This window comes from Schistocerca gregaria, chromosome 2, assembly GCF_023897955.1.
Source record: "Schistocerca gregaria isolate iqSchGreg1 chromosome 2, iqSchGreg1.2, whole genome shotgun sequence".
NCBI lineage: Eukaryota > Metazoa > Arthropoda > Insecta > Orthoptera > Acrididae > Schistocerca > Schistocerca gregaria.
In genome coordinates this window covers 1,052,912,687-1,052,929,281 of record NC_064921.1, presented here as the reverse complement: position 1 = coordinate 1,052,929,281, position 16,595 = coordinate 1,052,912,687, and the positions used below count along the sequence as shown (strand labels likewise).

Sequence of the window (16,595 nt, the reverse complement as noted above, 5' to 3'; positions counted from 1 at the left end):
ACTTTTCTGTTTAGCAAAAGTGACAATAAGCAGATTACAGAGTACCTGACGGCTCAACACAAAAGTTTTGTCTCAAGTACGGATAGAGTTGAGGATCAGTGGACAAAGTTCAAAACCATCGTACAATATGCGTTACATGAGTATGTGCCAAGCAAGATCGTAAGAGATGGAAAAGAGCCACCGTGGTTCAACAACCGAGTTAGAAAACTGCTGCGGAAGGAAAGGGAACTTCACTGCAAACATAAACATAGCCAAAGCCTTGCAGACAAACAAAAATTACGCGAAACGAAATGTAGTGTGAGGAGGGCGATGCGAGAGGCGTTCAATGAATTCGAAAGTAAAGTTCTATGTAATGACCTGGCAGAAAATCCTAAGAAATTTTTATCTTCTGTCAAAGCGGTAGGTGGATCAAAACAAAATGTCCAGACACTCTGTGACCAAAATGGTACTGAAACAGAGGATGACAAACTAAAGGCCGAAATACTAAATGTATTTTTCCAAAGCTGTTTCACAGAGGAAGACTGCACTGTAGTTCCTTCTCTAGATTGTCCTACAGATGACAAAATGATAGATATCGAAATAGACGACAGAGGGATAGAGAAACAATTAAAATCTCTCAAAAGGGAAAAGGCCGCTGGACCTGATGGGATACCAGTTCGATTTTACACAGAGTACGCAAAGGAACTAGCCCCCCTTCTTGCAGCGGTGTACCGTAGGTCTCTAGAAGAGCGAAGCGTTCCAAAGGATTGGAAAATGGCACAGGTCATCCCCGTTTTCAAGAAGGGACGTCGAACAGTTGTGCAGAACTATAGACCTATATCTCTAATGTCGATCAGTTGCAGAATTTTGGAACACATATTATGTTAGAGTATATTGACTTTTCTGGAGACTAGAAATCTACTCTCTAGGAATCAGCATGGGTTTTGAAAAAGATGGTCGTGTGAAACCCAGCTCACGCTATTCGTCCACGAGACTCAGAGGGCCTTAGACACAGGTTCACAGGTAGATGTTGTGTTTCTTGACTTCCTCAAGGTGTTCGATACAGTTCCCCACAGTCGTTTAATGAACAAAGTAAGAGCATATGGACTATCAGACCAATTGTGTGATTGGATTGAAGAGTTCCTAGATAACAGAACGCAGCATGTCATTCTCAATGGAGAGAAGTCTTCCGAAGTAAGGGTGATTTCAGAGGGGAGTGTCATAGGACTGTTGCTATTCACAAAATACATAAATGACCTTGTGGTTGACATCAGAAGTTCACTGAGGCTTTTTGCAGATGATGCTGTGGTATATCGGAGGGTTGTAACAATGGAAAATTGTACTGAAATGCAGGAGGATCTGCAGCGAATTGACGCATGGTGTAGGGAATGGCAATTGAATCTCAATGTAGACAAGTGCAATGTGCTGCAAATACATAGAAAGATATATCCCTTATCATTTAGCTACAAAATAGCAGGTCAGCAACTGGAAGCAGTTAAGTCCATAAATTATCTGGGAGTACACATTAGGAGTGATTTAAAATGGAATGATCATATAAAGTTGATAGTTCGTAAAGCGGATGCCAGACTGAGATTCATTGGAAGAATCCTAAGGAATTGCAATCCAAAAACAAAGGAAGAAGGTTACAGTATACTTGTTTGCCCACTGCTTGAATACTGCTCAGCAGTGTGGGATCCGTACCAGATAGGGTTAATAGAAGAGATAGAGAAGATCCAACCGAGAGCAACGTGCTTCATTTAGTAATCACGAAAGCGTTACGGAGATGATAGATAAACTCCAGTGGAAGACTCTGCAGGAGAGATGTTCAGTAGCTCGGTACGGGCTTTTGTTAAAGTTTCGAGAACATACCTTCACCGAAGAGTCAAGCAGTATATTGCTCCCTCCTACATATATCTCGCGAAGCGACCATGAGGATAAAATCAGAGAGATTAGAGCCCACACAGAGGCATACTGACTATCTTTCTTTCCACAAACAATACGAGACTGGAATAGAAGGGAGAACCGATAGAGGTACTCAGGGTACCCTCCGCCACACACCGTCAGGTGGCTTGCGGAGTATGGATGTAGATGTAGATGTAGATATCACTACAGCTCTAGACCACCTGGGAAATATCAAATATGTAGACAAATTTGGTTGCACTGCTTGCAATATTTCAAATTCATTCAAAATTGGCAGCACTTGAGATAGGGAGGGATCTGATTAACTTAAATCTTGCATGAGGATCTCGTCATCTGGGGCTAAGTGAGTCACTATATCACAAATTAAACTTTATGTTTATGAGTGATCTCGTTCTAACATAAATTTGTGAATGTACTGAACCCATGCAATTCCACAATCCAAGCTGCATAACTTCAGTGTATGACTTGCATTGTCATAAGAATCCTAGCTCCATTGCTGGATGAGCACAACATTACACATATTGATATGTTTGTACAGTTAATTTGCACATGTGATGTGGGTACAAAAATAGTATTCACTTTATTCATCTAATCAAAATGCCTGCATCATAACTTTTTGAAGACGTATAATTTTGTATACTAATGACCAACACATATCAACGTATGCGAAAAATAAAAGTTTGATATCAGTGCCATCTCTGTTAGCCAGATAACTTAATGAATGGAAGACAAAAGGCTTCTGCCTACAAACTAACTATTGGAGGGATTTTAAAGAATGGGAGAATGATGTTAGAATCATATTCAAGCAGAATCGATGCAGGGTCTATCATGAAGTTGAAGATGTAGATGAAAATGATAATGATGGTTGGAAAATTTCACTAGTGTCCTGTTGTAGACTATATTTTCACAATGTAATGTTCCAAAATGAATGAATGGAGAAAAGTATCTCATCTTTCACATAAATATAAAATGAGAATCATTTCTTAAAAAGCAGATATTTTGTGTGATTAAAAAAGCACAGTTTTTTCAAACCAGCACTTTTTCTGCCAAATCTATTCTGCTTAGGTGTTCTCTAACCAAAGATTATTCAACGTTTATTACTGACAGTTAATTGCCAATATAGCTTACTAAAGAGTTATATTATGAAAAGGATAATTCCTACTCACTATACAGTGGAGATGCTGAGTTGCAGACAGATACAACGAAAAGTAAGCTTTCAGTCACCAAGCTTTTAGCCAACAGGGCCTTTGGCCAACACACACACACACACACACACACACACACACACACACACACACACACACACACAGACACAGACACAGACACACACACACACAGCAGTACTCTGAATTTGTTTGTAGGTAACACCCTCAAAGGAGATGTGGATGAGGATATGGTTGGTCATGGCAGCTAGGAAGGAGGTTGTTGGTTTGGAATCCATTGGGGCATTGGAAAATGTAGTGTTCAATAGCAGTAAGGCCATGGGCATGTTAGTGTAAAGGGATGTGGCATTAACAGTGACTACATAGTGCCCTGCTCATCACACCTGCTTTTGTGAATAGTGCAACAGGAATCCCGCTGCAATACATCCTACATTCCTGTTATCTTCCTAGCCTCAACTTTCATTGGTCATTGTTCTCATCCAGCTATCCCCTTTCTTGTTTCCATTCCAGCACTACACAGCCCTTTATTCCACCAACTCACCCAGCATTTTTACTTCTTTCATTTTCTGCTAGCGCCCCCCCCCCCCCCCCCCCCCCCCCCCGCCCCCATCCTCCGTCTAACCTCCCAACTATACCTAACTGCCATACTCTCCATCTTGTCCCTGCACACTCCCACTAGCAGCACTTTACTGTCCCCTACCCCCAACCCTGCTATACCTCCCCCTCCCCGCGCCAGCCTCCTTACCCTTACCCAGCTGCCTCTCCCATCATGCACTGCTGCTAGCGACATAGCTCCAGCTGCCAGAGACCGTGGTCATTTGTGTGTGTGAGTTGCATTTGTGTGTGTGTGTGTGTGTGTGTGTCTTTTATCTATATTCAACAAATGCCTTGTTTGCTGATAGCTTACTTTCTGGCAGTCTTTTTCTTGTGCCTATCATCGAAATAGCACCTCTGCTATATGGTGAATAGGAACTATCCTTTTCATGGTTTAGTTACATTCAATTCTGGATTTTCCATTTTTTTTTCTGAAGATGTATTTACAGTTTCTTTTCTGTGTCAATGTAAAGTTGCAAAGAGACAGGAGGAGAAATTTTAAGTACTTAAAAGTAAAAAGAAGTGTTCTTAGAGTTTGGAACTTTTGGTTCTTTCCTTAGATAAGGCTGGAAAGGAAGGGTACATCATTCAGACACCACATTGAGAGGGACCCAACTGTTGTGAAGTTGATGCAAGACCATGATAGAGGAGAAGGTGTCAAACAGAGTAAAAGTACAGAGATATTGCATTGATAAGCGTTGTCAAGAGATGATAGAAGAATAGAGTGGGAAGTAAACATAAATTAAAGGAGAAGAGAAATGAAAATAGGAATGAATAGCAGAAGAGGAAAACAAAAAGAAAAGAGAGTGCACAGCTTTGTATATTGGAATGGCCACCACTGAAGTATGTGAGCATTTAAATGGACACAAAGGAATTGTCCACCTTCAGGAGACCAGCAATGAGCTCTTGTAACACATCATTGTCATGGACTTAAAGTCTACTAACAATCCCCACTTTGTTATCACTGGTAGATTTTCATTATTTATTCAGTTGTTTACTCTGGTTTGAATTAACCAATGATGGATTTGGAGAAAGCTCTAGTGGATGGTTGCGTGCTATATTGACGTGCATTTTATCTATTCCATTACCAACACTAGATCGCGTGTTGGTATGATTTAAAGAGTGTGGTACAGGATAAATGAAATAAATATGAGCCATGGCTTTACTGAAGTTGTTTGTATCAATGAAAAAGAGAAAAAGGAATTGCTTTCATAATGTTATCTTCTTATTGTTTCAGAGCTCACTACTTCATATTCTTCTCCGAGAACTTCCTCTAACTTCAGGATCAATAACAACAGACAGAAAAATTTCATATGCTTCTCAGGATGCTTGGTTGTTTGTTGGAACAGTACGCCAGAATATCTTGTTTGGACAGCCATATGATCACAGGAAGTATAAAGAGGTAGTAAAAGCATGTGCACTGAAAAGGGATTTTGAACTATTTCCAAATGGTGATAAAACTCTTGTGGTGAAAGAGGTGTCTCTCTAAGTGGTGGTCAGAGAGCACGAATAAATCTTGCAAGGTAAAAGCAATCATGCATTTATCATTCTTAATCCTACAACTTTACATTTAGATACATGCTGAGTTTAAAATCAAGATAGCTCTAAGAGTAGTAAAATACAGGGCGAGCAAAATAAAATTGGACCAGGAAATATGTATAACAGTGGCAGGGAATTGAGCTTTGTTAATCAAAAGGAGAAAGTCCACCATTGCAAATGCTGGCAACTGTGATTTAGATGCATTGGTTGCTGTCACATATCTGCATTTGCATATCTTCCACGTGCTCTGTGCCAAGTACTTGGTGTGTCATTATCTTTGACTGATTGATAGGAGCAGATATTTTTAGTGACCAGGTGAATGCATCACAAAATAGTGGTGTGATAAAACATTGTGTGGGAATAAAATTTTCATGGAGACATTGGGTCTCAAATTTATCTTCGATAAGAATGTAAGCAAAAGTAATAAGTTAATAATAAATTAAAACTTGCGCCAATGCTGGGACTTGAACCTGGGTCTCCTGCTTAGTATGGTGATATGTTATCCATTACACCACCCTGGCATTGTAGCTAACAACACTACATTGATGATCAGTCTTTATCGAACGTAATGATGAGACTCAATATGTCTCCAGTATAATATTCCATCAGGTCAACAGATCACCTACATGTGAGGTACAGGTAGGATTTCTCCATTATGTACAAAGCTGGGGTGCTATATTGGAGATCCTCAGCAAGAATGATGAATTCAGAATGGGAATGTCAAGGTGGGCTGAGGTGTGAACTGAAGTTTATACTAGGGAGGTTATTGGACTAGGGTAGTTTGTGTAGTTGTGTTACCCACAGTGCCAGTATGGTGTAGTGGATAACAGGAAACCTGAGTTGAAGTCTTGGCCTTGGCACAAGTTTTAATTCATTACTTCAGCTTCTATCCTTATCAGAAACAATATGTGTTCATCCCTGAGTGTTACATGAAGCAGAATTCATGAAAAAACTGTGCAGAGATGTTTTTACAAGAGTTTAAGACTAGATGACAACAACAACATCCTTTGGCAAAGCCTCTAGTAAAGTTTACAACATAAAACCTAGTGGAAAACGGCATGAAATGGGCTCTGTTGAGAATAAAAACCAGAACTTTCCAAAAAGAGATTGAACATAAGAAAATGTTGCTTAGATCTAGTTGTAAATATTTTATGGGTCAGTTTTATTTCGTTCACCCTTTATACTTCAACATTAAAAGATGTAAGCTACACAACTTATTTTATATTTCGCTTAAAAAATAGGAATAATACGTAGACTCAGAATAAAATTTAGAGCAGAATATGAAAGAAATTAACTTTGATTCTGAAACTACTGTGAAACTCTAGTAATAGGGGCCTGTTTACCCTCATACTAACTGATATCCTCAGCTCTTGAATCTAAAGAACCTGAAAATTTGCAGGAGTGGCTTATAAAATGTTTTTTTTTTAATTTTATTTTGGATTACATCTGTTGGAAGCTTGATGAAAACCTCATAGGAGATAGGACTGTACCGATTTTTTTCCTTGTGTACCAACCAATTCCAGACTTTTAAAGGTCTAAAATGTAGCCATTACATGTTGTTCTTGATACAGTGAAGGCAAGACCTCTAAATATGCAATACATATGCATATCCTGGATATTTCGAATTTTCAGCATGATTTTCATTCAGTTCCTCCCACATATCATACACTTCTTGTGCTCTGAAGCTCTGAATGACTTATCTTCAATTTGAAACGTATATCAGTATTTAATAACATTCTTCTATTTACAAAATCTATCACCTTTCAAATCTTTTCCTTCTCTTTCTTACTTTTCTTAATTTTACAAGAAAGAAAACATCTCATATTTCTGTGGAATATTTTGAATATTTTGTTATCTCAGCCCATCTTGTAAAGTTTTCACATATATCACCATTTTTAATCTATGATTAACACTGTCTGTTGTAGCATTTCGAAAGTTATCAGTTACTATGGAACACAGCTAATTGAACAACATTTATTCATTGTGTTTTGCAGGGCAGTCTACAGAGATGCAGATATATATTTACTAGATGATCCTCTGTCTGCTGTTGATGCACATGTTGGTAAACATCTGTTTCAAGAATGTATCAATGGTTATTTATGTAGAAAGACACGAATTTTAGTAACTCATCAACTGCAATATCTCAAGGATGCTGATTTGATTGTTATTCTCAACAATGTGAGTTCAACATTTGAACCAATGTACTGTTGCTGATACAAATGATAAGAATGATGATGTATGTATTTTTTGCAGCAATGTTTTCCATACAATTTTGATAATTGCTTTTGTGCAGTTTCGGCATATCACTCAGTGTGTTAGTCTCCTGCCATTACATAATTTAGCTGTTAGTCAGTACTCTTAGAATAAGTGTAGCAGTATTGAATTAGAGAAGTGATAACATGTTAAAGAACAATAAGTCAGTGATATGCACAAATCACACCAGATCACACCATACAGCAGGCTGAGACAGTTTCAGTCTGAATTCATTGCATATTCACAGAATTTGGTATACAGGTTCAAAATCTCTGTCTAACAAAATTAATACTGCACAGAATTTCACTTGTAATGAGTGAGCTTTCTCACAAATCATGCACAAAATACTGATGATGAGCAGCATCAATGTAGATCAACAATCAGCTATTGTAGTAACCCCATATTACATTTGCCCATCATTCGGGAGTTGCATTTTGCATTACCATTAATGGAATAAGTTAGTAGGCATAATACCACATGTGACCAATATATACATACTGTTAATGTACAGGTTTCTATAAATGAAGAATGATTTCTAATGATAAATTGTAGAAAAGTTTACAAAAGATCTGTCTGAGGAGACAACATGTACACAATTTCTCACATGATGGAGACATAATGCAGGGGAAGAGCCATCTTCTGCACTCATTTCATTCTTTGTATTTCGTGGAATTTTCCATTAATGTAACAGTCGTAAGATAAGAAAGAAAAACAACTGCATAAGTATTCAGTGTCAAGTCAGTGACAGAAAGAGACATATCTGATAATACTGATTCTTTCTCTCTCTGTCTCTTTGTGTATGTGTGCGTGTGCATGTGTGAGTGTGTGTGTGTGTGTGTGTGTGTGTGTGTGAGAGAGAGAGAGAGAGAGAGAGAGAGAGAGAGAGAGAGAGAGAGAGAGAGAGAGACCTTCTCTGACAGATTATTAGTCACTCCCTTAAACGAGCATGCTGGTCGCATTGGATTACTGTAGATTGTGAAGAACTGGCATGAGGCAGAAAGGAGGAAATGTAACTGGCCATGCTATGATCTCTCTGTGAATTAAGTGTTTCAAAGTGTCTACAAAGAATGGTGTACCACTCACAGCCACATAACGCATTGTCACAGCATTGGCTGTAAAAAGATCTTAAATGAATAGGACTGGAAGTGAGTGTCACCTCAGTTTCAAATCCAACAGGAAGTGCTATTGTCAATGGATGCAGGTCCATCTCACCCAGATTCCTATTGAACATTTCAATAAGAAATGCATGCAGTGGGAATTTAGAGTTGCAAACATGCAAAGGCCATTTCTCACAGCAGCACACAAAGTTCCATATCTTCAGTGGGCCAAACAACACATAAATTAGATAGTAGCCTACTGGAGGCCTTTAGTGTGATCTTACAGTGTGGTCTGATGAGTCAAAGTGTTGCCTGTTTTTCAAATAATGAATGATCTCAAGTGCACCCAACAGTCAGTGAGCCATTTGACCCTTATTGTGCAGATGGATGTAATTCAGGCCAGACAACTAGATGACAACTCCTTCTACTCATTGGCTGAATTTTTAGATATAAACTAAGTAAAAAAAAAAAAAAAAAAAAAAAAAACCTTAATTATATTTTGTGTAATGTAATTTCTTGTACAGACATCTTTCATTAACCTGACACGTTCCACATCATTACAAAGTGTCGTATTCATGATCTATGGAACAAGTATTAATCTAATCTAATCTAATCAATTTGCTTGAGTTACAAGGTCTAATCATCACTATGTGGCTTCAGTTTAATACGGCATACCTGAAGAAACTTATGGACTCACTTCCATGCCACACTGATACCATTATCAAGGCTAGAGATGTAGTTACACGATACAGGCCCTAAGTCTCCTGTTTGTTATATAGTGAGCATATATACAGTAGACAAAGTTTCTAAATAACAGTCCACAAGTTCAGAAATACACTCTGGTATATACAGACAACATTTTAATGACTAACCAATCTTCCATCAAATAGTTAATTACACTTATTTGCGAGATAACTGTAAAATGTTTTCTTTTGTGCAATCAAATATCTTAGCCAGATACAGGCACTTCCAGTTGGTGACACTTTGTCATTTTAATATCTTATTACTAGCTGACAAGCCTGGCATTGTCTAGGTATTCATTTTGCCAGTGTTTTCATTTCCATATATTCATGAAAACACCTTTGAAATTATGAAAGAGTCATATAAAGAAATATGCATAATGTTCAAATATATAAATAGAGCTGCTTCACATATCTACTACTCGACATTTTTAAACGTCTTTGTGGTAGTGCCTCTTAATAGCTCTATAGGTGGATATTGTTTTTGCCTACAGCTGTTGGTGATTTGCAGTTGAAAGCTGTCAACAGCACTGCAGGCATCAGGGATTTCCTTAAGTTGACTTGATTGCAGGAGAGTTGTAGTAGTAAAGAATAAAAGTATTTAAGCTTCATGCATGATGCAGCATTTTTCACAAATCTCAGTATTCATAATGTCTTATCTCCTGTTCTGTGTCTCATAAAATGAGTGGTACTTGTAGATACTGCCTAAAATATGTGTTGTGAATAGAGTTAGTAGCAAAGAAGTAAATTTTAAATGTCATCCATAATGTGGCAGTTTTTCAGGCATCTCATTGTTTATTAAGTCAAATGTTCTGAGCTATATGTTTCTTACCCCAACAGCTATTGTTGCTGACAAAAAGGGTTATGTGTTGCACATTTGGTTGAAATCAGTCCAGTGGTTTAGGAGAAGATGTGGAAACCACACACACACACACACACACACACACACACACACACACACACACACACACACATTATGTATAGATGTGAATAACTGAGAGGAGGACATTTTGAATTCAATAACTCTTCTAATACCCAGTCTGTCCATAATCATAACCTTATTTTTGAAGAAATACTCAAACAATCTCTGATAAATTAGTGTATCTGAATATTATTTAATATTTTGGAACCTCTTTCCATAGCTTTTGGTTGAAAGGAATTTGTTTTTTCTTACTCTTTATTAAATTCTTGACTAGCACAAGTCTCACTAAGTGTTTGTGATTCTGCATCATACCTGCACTATAGTGCTTTTATGTTTTTGGTTATATCAATTTTCACAGTTGTCTTAAGGAAGTGATTGTTATAAATGTTTGCTACTATGTGCTGCCATATTGTTGAAAACTACAAACATAATATTTTCTTACAGAAATGGTAACTCAAGTAAACTTAAAGAGATATGGTGTATTCAATTTTTTTTGCTGGATACTTTAGAATACCAATAACGATACAGATTCTGCTTCTTTTTATAGGGACGAATAGAAGACCAGGGTACTTTCAGTGAACTTATGACACAGAAAACTGACTTTATAAATCTGCTTGTCAGCAATCAAGAAGAATCAGAAAAGACTGTGGAACCATCCATGAAAAAACAACTGTCAGTTGGATCCACATATGTATGTTTCATTTTTTGTTATTACAATTAGAATATTGTCAGCTAACATTTGATTTTCATCACATAGTTTTATGTAATCAACACTGACTTTTAGATTTAGAGATTCATATTTTAGAGACTGTGCTCTTCTGGGATTGTACCAGAAAGTTAAGCCCTACTTTTCTTGATCCTCTGTCCTGCGTGACTCTCATACTCAGTGTCTCATTCTCTCTCTCTCTCTCTATTCTCTCTCTCCCTCCCTGTGTTCTCTCCAGCCCACCCTCTCCCCACCACCTGCCAACCAATTTCCCTCTTGTTCCTCAAGGGCCACTAGTTCTGAAAGCTAATATTTGTATTACATTTTATTAATGTGCATGCTGCTGACGAGTCGAGTATGCGTATATCTATTCTTTTGAGATTATCATTCTCTTTAGAAAATAATTATCTTTTTAGGCATTTGATCAGTTATTTCTTTTTACCCAGTATAAGTAACTAGGGTGCAGGGGAACAGTAGCACAGTCATAGACAATATTTTTATTCATTCTTCATTACTAGATGGGCATTCTGTTAGTAAAAGGGTGAATGGCCTTTCAGGCCATGATGCACAAACTTTAACACTAAAAGGTTTTTGTACTCTAACCAATGTCGTATTTAATTACAAACTACGTAGGAATGTTAATCCAACAGCAATAGAGAGTTTTTCAAAACTTGTCAAGGAACAAGAGTGGCAAGATATTTATAGTGCCAATAATATAGATGATAAATACAATGCATTCCATAACACATTTCTCATGCTCTTTGAGAGTTGCTTTCCACTAGAACATTCTAAACGGAGTACTAGCAGTAATGGACAGCTCAGTTGGCTGACTAGTGGAATAAGGATATCATGTAGAACAAAGCAGGAATTATATCAAAATGTTAGAAATAGTCACAATCAACCTACAGTAGCCCATTACAAATAGTATTGTAAGGTGCTTAAAAACGTTATTGGCAAGGCAAAAAGTATGTGGTACGCAAATAGAATAGCTAATTCACAGGATAAAATTAAAGCCATATGTTCAGTTGTGAAGGAAGTGTCTGGTCAGCAGCACAAGGTTGACGATATAAAGTCAGTTTGCAGTAATAATATTTCTGTTACTGATAAATCAGATATATGTACAGTATTTGACAACCATTTTCTGAGCATTGCTGGTGAATTAAATAAAAATTTTGTATCTACAGGGAATCATATAAATTTCTTAGCAAATGCGTTTCCGAGATTGACGTCTGAATTACTCCTCTGTGATACAGACAAGAGGGAGATTGAGAGAATAATCAAATCACTGAAGACTTAAGACTCTCATGGTTATGATGGAGTGTCTAGTAGAATATTAAAGTACTGTGCTGCACATGTCAGCCCTGTATTTAGCCATATTTGTAATTTTTCCTTTAGGAATGGTCAGTTTCCTGAGCGATTAAAGTACTCAGTAGTAAAGCCACTTTATAAAAAGGGAGAAAGAGATAATGTTGATAATTTTAGACCTATTTCTATGCCATCAGTGTTTGCAAAAGTTATCGAAAAGGCTGTGTATGTAAGGTTAACTGATCATTTTATATCACACGATTTGATATCAAATGTACAGTTCAGCTTTAGAAGTCGTTTGACAACTGAAAATGCTATACTCTATTTTCTCTGTGAGGTACTGGATGGGCTAAACAAAAATTTTCAAACGCTTCTCGTATTTTTGGATTTAACAAAGGCATTTGATTGTGTTGATCACAAAATATTGCTCCAGAAGTTGAACCACTACGAAATACGGGGAGTAGCTCACAATTGGTTCACCTCTTACTTTAGCAATAGGCAGCAAAAGGTCATTATCCACAATGTTGATAATGGCCATGATGTGGGATCTGAGTGGGGTGCTGTCAAGTGGGGGGTGCCCCAGGGATCAGTGTTTGGGCCCCTCCAGTTCCTTATTTAAATAAATGATATGCCCTCTAGTATTATGGGTAACTCTAAAATATTTCTGTTTGGTGATGACACTAGCTTGGTAGTAAAGGATGTTGTGTGCAACATTGACTCAGTTTCAAGTAGAGCAGTGATGTGATTAGTGAAACTGAACAGTTCAAATTCCTAGGTGTTCAGATAGATAGTAAGCTGTTGTGGAAAGCCCACGTTCAGGATGTTGTTCAAAGACTTAATACTGCCATTTTCACTATTCGAACAGTATCGAAAGTGAGTGATATTTCAAGATGTAAATTAGTCTACTTTACTTATTTTCAATCACTTATGTCGTATGGTATTATGTTTTGGGGTAACTCTTCCCATTCTAGAAGGATATTTTTGGCTCAGATATGGGCGGTTCAGGCAATAAGTGGTGTGAATTCACGAACCTCTTGTCGACCTCTGTTCACAAGTCTGGCTATTTTGACAGTGGCTTCTCAATATGTATATTCCTTATTGTTGTTTCTTGTTACCAATATTAGTTTATTTCAAAGCATAAGCAGCTTTCACTCGGTTAATACTCGGCAGAAATCAATCCTCCATTTGGATCGGACTTCCTTAACTCTTGTGGAAAAAGGTGTGCAGTATACTGCTGTATCCATTTTCAATAAGCTGCCACTCGAATTCAAAAATCTTAGCAGTAATCCACGGGCTTTCAAATCGAAGCTGAAGAGATTCCGCATGGGTCACTCATTCTATTCTGTCGAGCAGTTCCTTGAAAATTTAAGATGATTCTCATTGTATTGCTGATAGTGTTTTCTTAAAATTATGGATTGATTTTCTTTCAAGTTCATGAACATTCATTTTTATCTGTTTTACTTTTTATGTTGTATGTTCATGTACTGACACATGTCCATGACCTTGGAGATTTGCTCCTCAATTTGGTCCTATGGAACTTGACATTCAAATACTTTGTATACAAAGTTAGCTGTCACATTTCATATAGCAAAATTATGTTTATTATGTAGATAACAATAAATAGTATCCATCTTTCACAACTCAATGTTTATTATTGTTTTCAACCAAACATTCAGTTATTTACATTAGGCATCATCTATAAAAAATAAAACATGTAACTGATTGACTGTAAATAATTTGTTATGATGTGTGTGGTGTTCTCTGGCAGCACATTTAGGTTATCTTATTGTTTGCACTATTTGCAATTACAGGATTGTGATCTAGCACATACTTTTATGTCCCATAATATTTTCATGTACAAAAGACAGATAATATTTATTCTTATGTACACAATAAACATGACAGCAGAAGCACCGGAGGAAGAATGACTACAAATATTCATGTTATACATTGGCAAATGAAAACATTTTGACCACCGCCCACTGAATTGTGCCAGTAGATTAATGCCTTACCAGTCTTTCACTGAACTTGAAGACAGACAAAAACTATCCTGAGGAAGCCTATTTATAAAGCTTCAAGAGCCAGTTTTAAATGATGACTCTAGGAATACACTAGAACCCCCTACCTACTGCTTTCATAGGGATCATGAAGACAAGATTAGATTAATTATGGCATGCACAGAGGCATTTTGAAATCCATTCTTCCCATACTCCATATTTGAAAGGAAATTGAAAAGATCCTAATAACTGGTACAATGGGAAGTACCCTTTGCCAAGCACTTCACAATATTTTGCAGGGTATGGATGTAGATGTAGATAAAGATGTAGTGGTGTCTTTTGACAACTTTATTTTTCATTTCAGAGCTCCGTTCCTGATGAAGATGAAGAAGATGATTTTGATGAACCTGATGAAACTGCTGAAATGATAGAAAGAGGAAAACTAAAAGGTACTCTTTACAAAGATTACGCCACAGCAGGATCAAGTTATTGGCTACTTGCTTGGTTAGTTCTTTTTTGTCTTCTGGCTCAACTTTCATCGACTGGAGCAGATTATTGGGTATCATTTTGGTAAGTGGTGCATATTTGCTACACTGAATTATCAATAGCAGTTTTCCTAATTTTATAGATGCAGTACCAGTAGCATTTAATGCCTACCATTTCATGAATGTGCCTTATGAAAATGAGTACGGTAGTAAGTCCTGGTAGAATGCAAATGTTTCAGGAGTAAAGGTAATAATGGACTGAAAAGTAGATCTGTTGAGTCACAAGTGAAGACTTGGATGAATCCTTTTTAGCCTAAGGAGCACACACACACACACACACACACACACACACACACACACTCAACTCAATACATTGTGCTGACTATGAGTGCTCAAAAAATTAATCGTCTAAAGAAAAGGAAAGTTTTCTGCCTTGTTCATCTGCCTGTCAAGACTCAGTACATGTTCTATTAGATGAGTTCTTACCTTTACTCCTATCTTATGTACAAGCAGATTATGAAGAATAAATTTCAATCCATTATTTGCCTGTTTTTCAGTTTTATAGTCTTTATTATTTTTGCAGTTCGCTTGAATCCACAAACATTGCTAATTGGTGGTTCACTGTGAACCCAACCAGAACAAGTGAAGTTGTTTTAATGTAATAATATGTTCTTCCAAGTTTGTGACAAGAAAACCAGAATTCCTTCTCAGACACAAATGGTGTTAATTTAAAATGGATGTTTTGTAAGAATGTAAATCATGAATTATGATGGAAAACATGTTTCCTGTATATAAAAGAACTTCAGAAAAATGTGTGTTGTATAGAATGAGAAAAACACAACTTGTATGTTAGTGTTAATTCCAAAACTACACAAGAGTTCTACTCTTCACCTAACTGCTGGGACTAACATCTGAATTATTTCTTGCACCTTAAATCTTTCCTGATTTAGACTTTACAGAGCCATTTCTGTTTCTTCCTTTTCTTTCCTTTCCTTCGATTATAGAATTGTAAAGGCTCTATCAACATTTCTTATTTTTCAAAATGTTTACCTGTTAGTCCCACATCAACTGTTTATGACTCAGCACCTTGTAACTATACACTGATAAGCCAGAACATTATGAGCACTAACCTGCCATCAGTGTAAATCCATTCAGGTGACATCAACATCACCTGGTGAGGAATGACTGCTAGTCAGACACGGATATGGTGCTTGTAGCATCAGCGAGTGTGCTGTTTCTGTGTAGAATGGGGAAGACGCACGATCCATCTACTTTAAGGGCAGATTGTGATGGCCCGAGACTCTGCATGAGCATTTCAGAAACAGCACAACTTGTCGGTTGTTTGAGAAGTGCTGTGCTGAGTGTCTTCAACATGTGGCGAAACCAGTGTGAAACCACAACCAGACACCGTGGGGTGGGGTGGCCACCCCTCATTACAGATGTCGGATGTCGTTGGCGGAGCATACTGATAACACAGGACATGTGGTAAACTGTGGTGGAACTAACATCAGACTAATGCTGGGCAGAGTACAAGTGTATCTAAACACCCAGTGCACTATACACTGCCAATGATGGGCCTCTGCGGCTGATGCTAACACAGTGACATTGGCACATGACCATAGGCACTAGATTTTGCCACAGTGGCAGAGCAATGCATGGTCTGATGAATCCTGATACCTTCTTCGTCATGCTGATGGGAGAGCACAAATCCGTCATCTTCCAGGGGAACAGCTCTTTGACATGTGTACTGGAGGATGGAGACAAGCTGATGATGGCTCCATTATGCTCTGGGGAACATTCATGTGGGCATCCATGGGTCCAGTAGAGCTCATGCAAGGCACCAGGACAGCCAAGGAGTGTCGTACACTGGTTGCAGACCACATACACCCCTTCAT

At 37.6% G+C, this 16,595-nt stretch overlaps 1 pseudogene; it reads left to right on the top strand.

The window, feature by feature from the left end:
* Positions 1-16,595, top strand: part of LOC126335580 (ATP-binding cassette sub-family C member 4-like) — a 361,394-nt pseudogene that overhangs the window by 242,543 nt on the left and 102,256 nt on the right.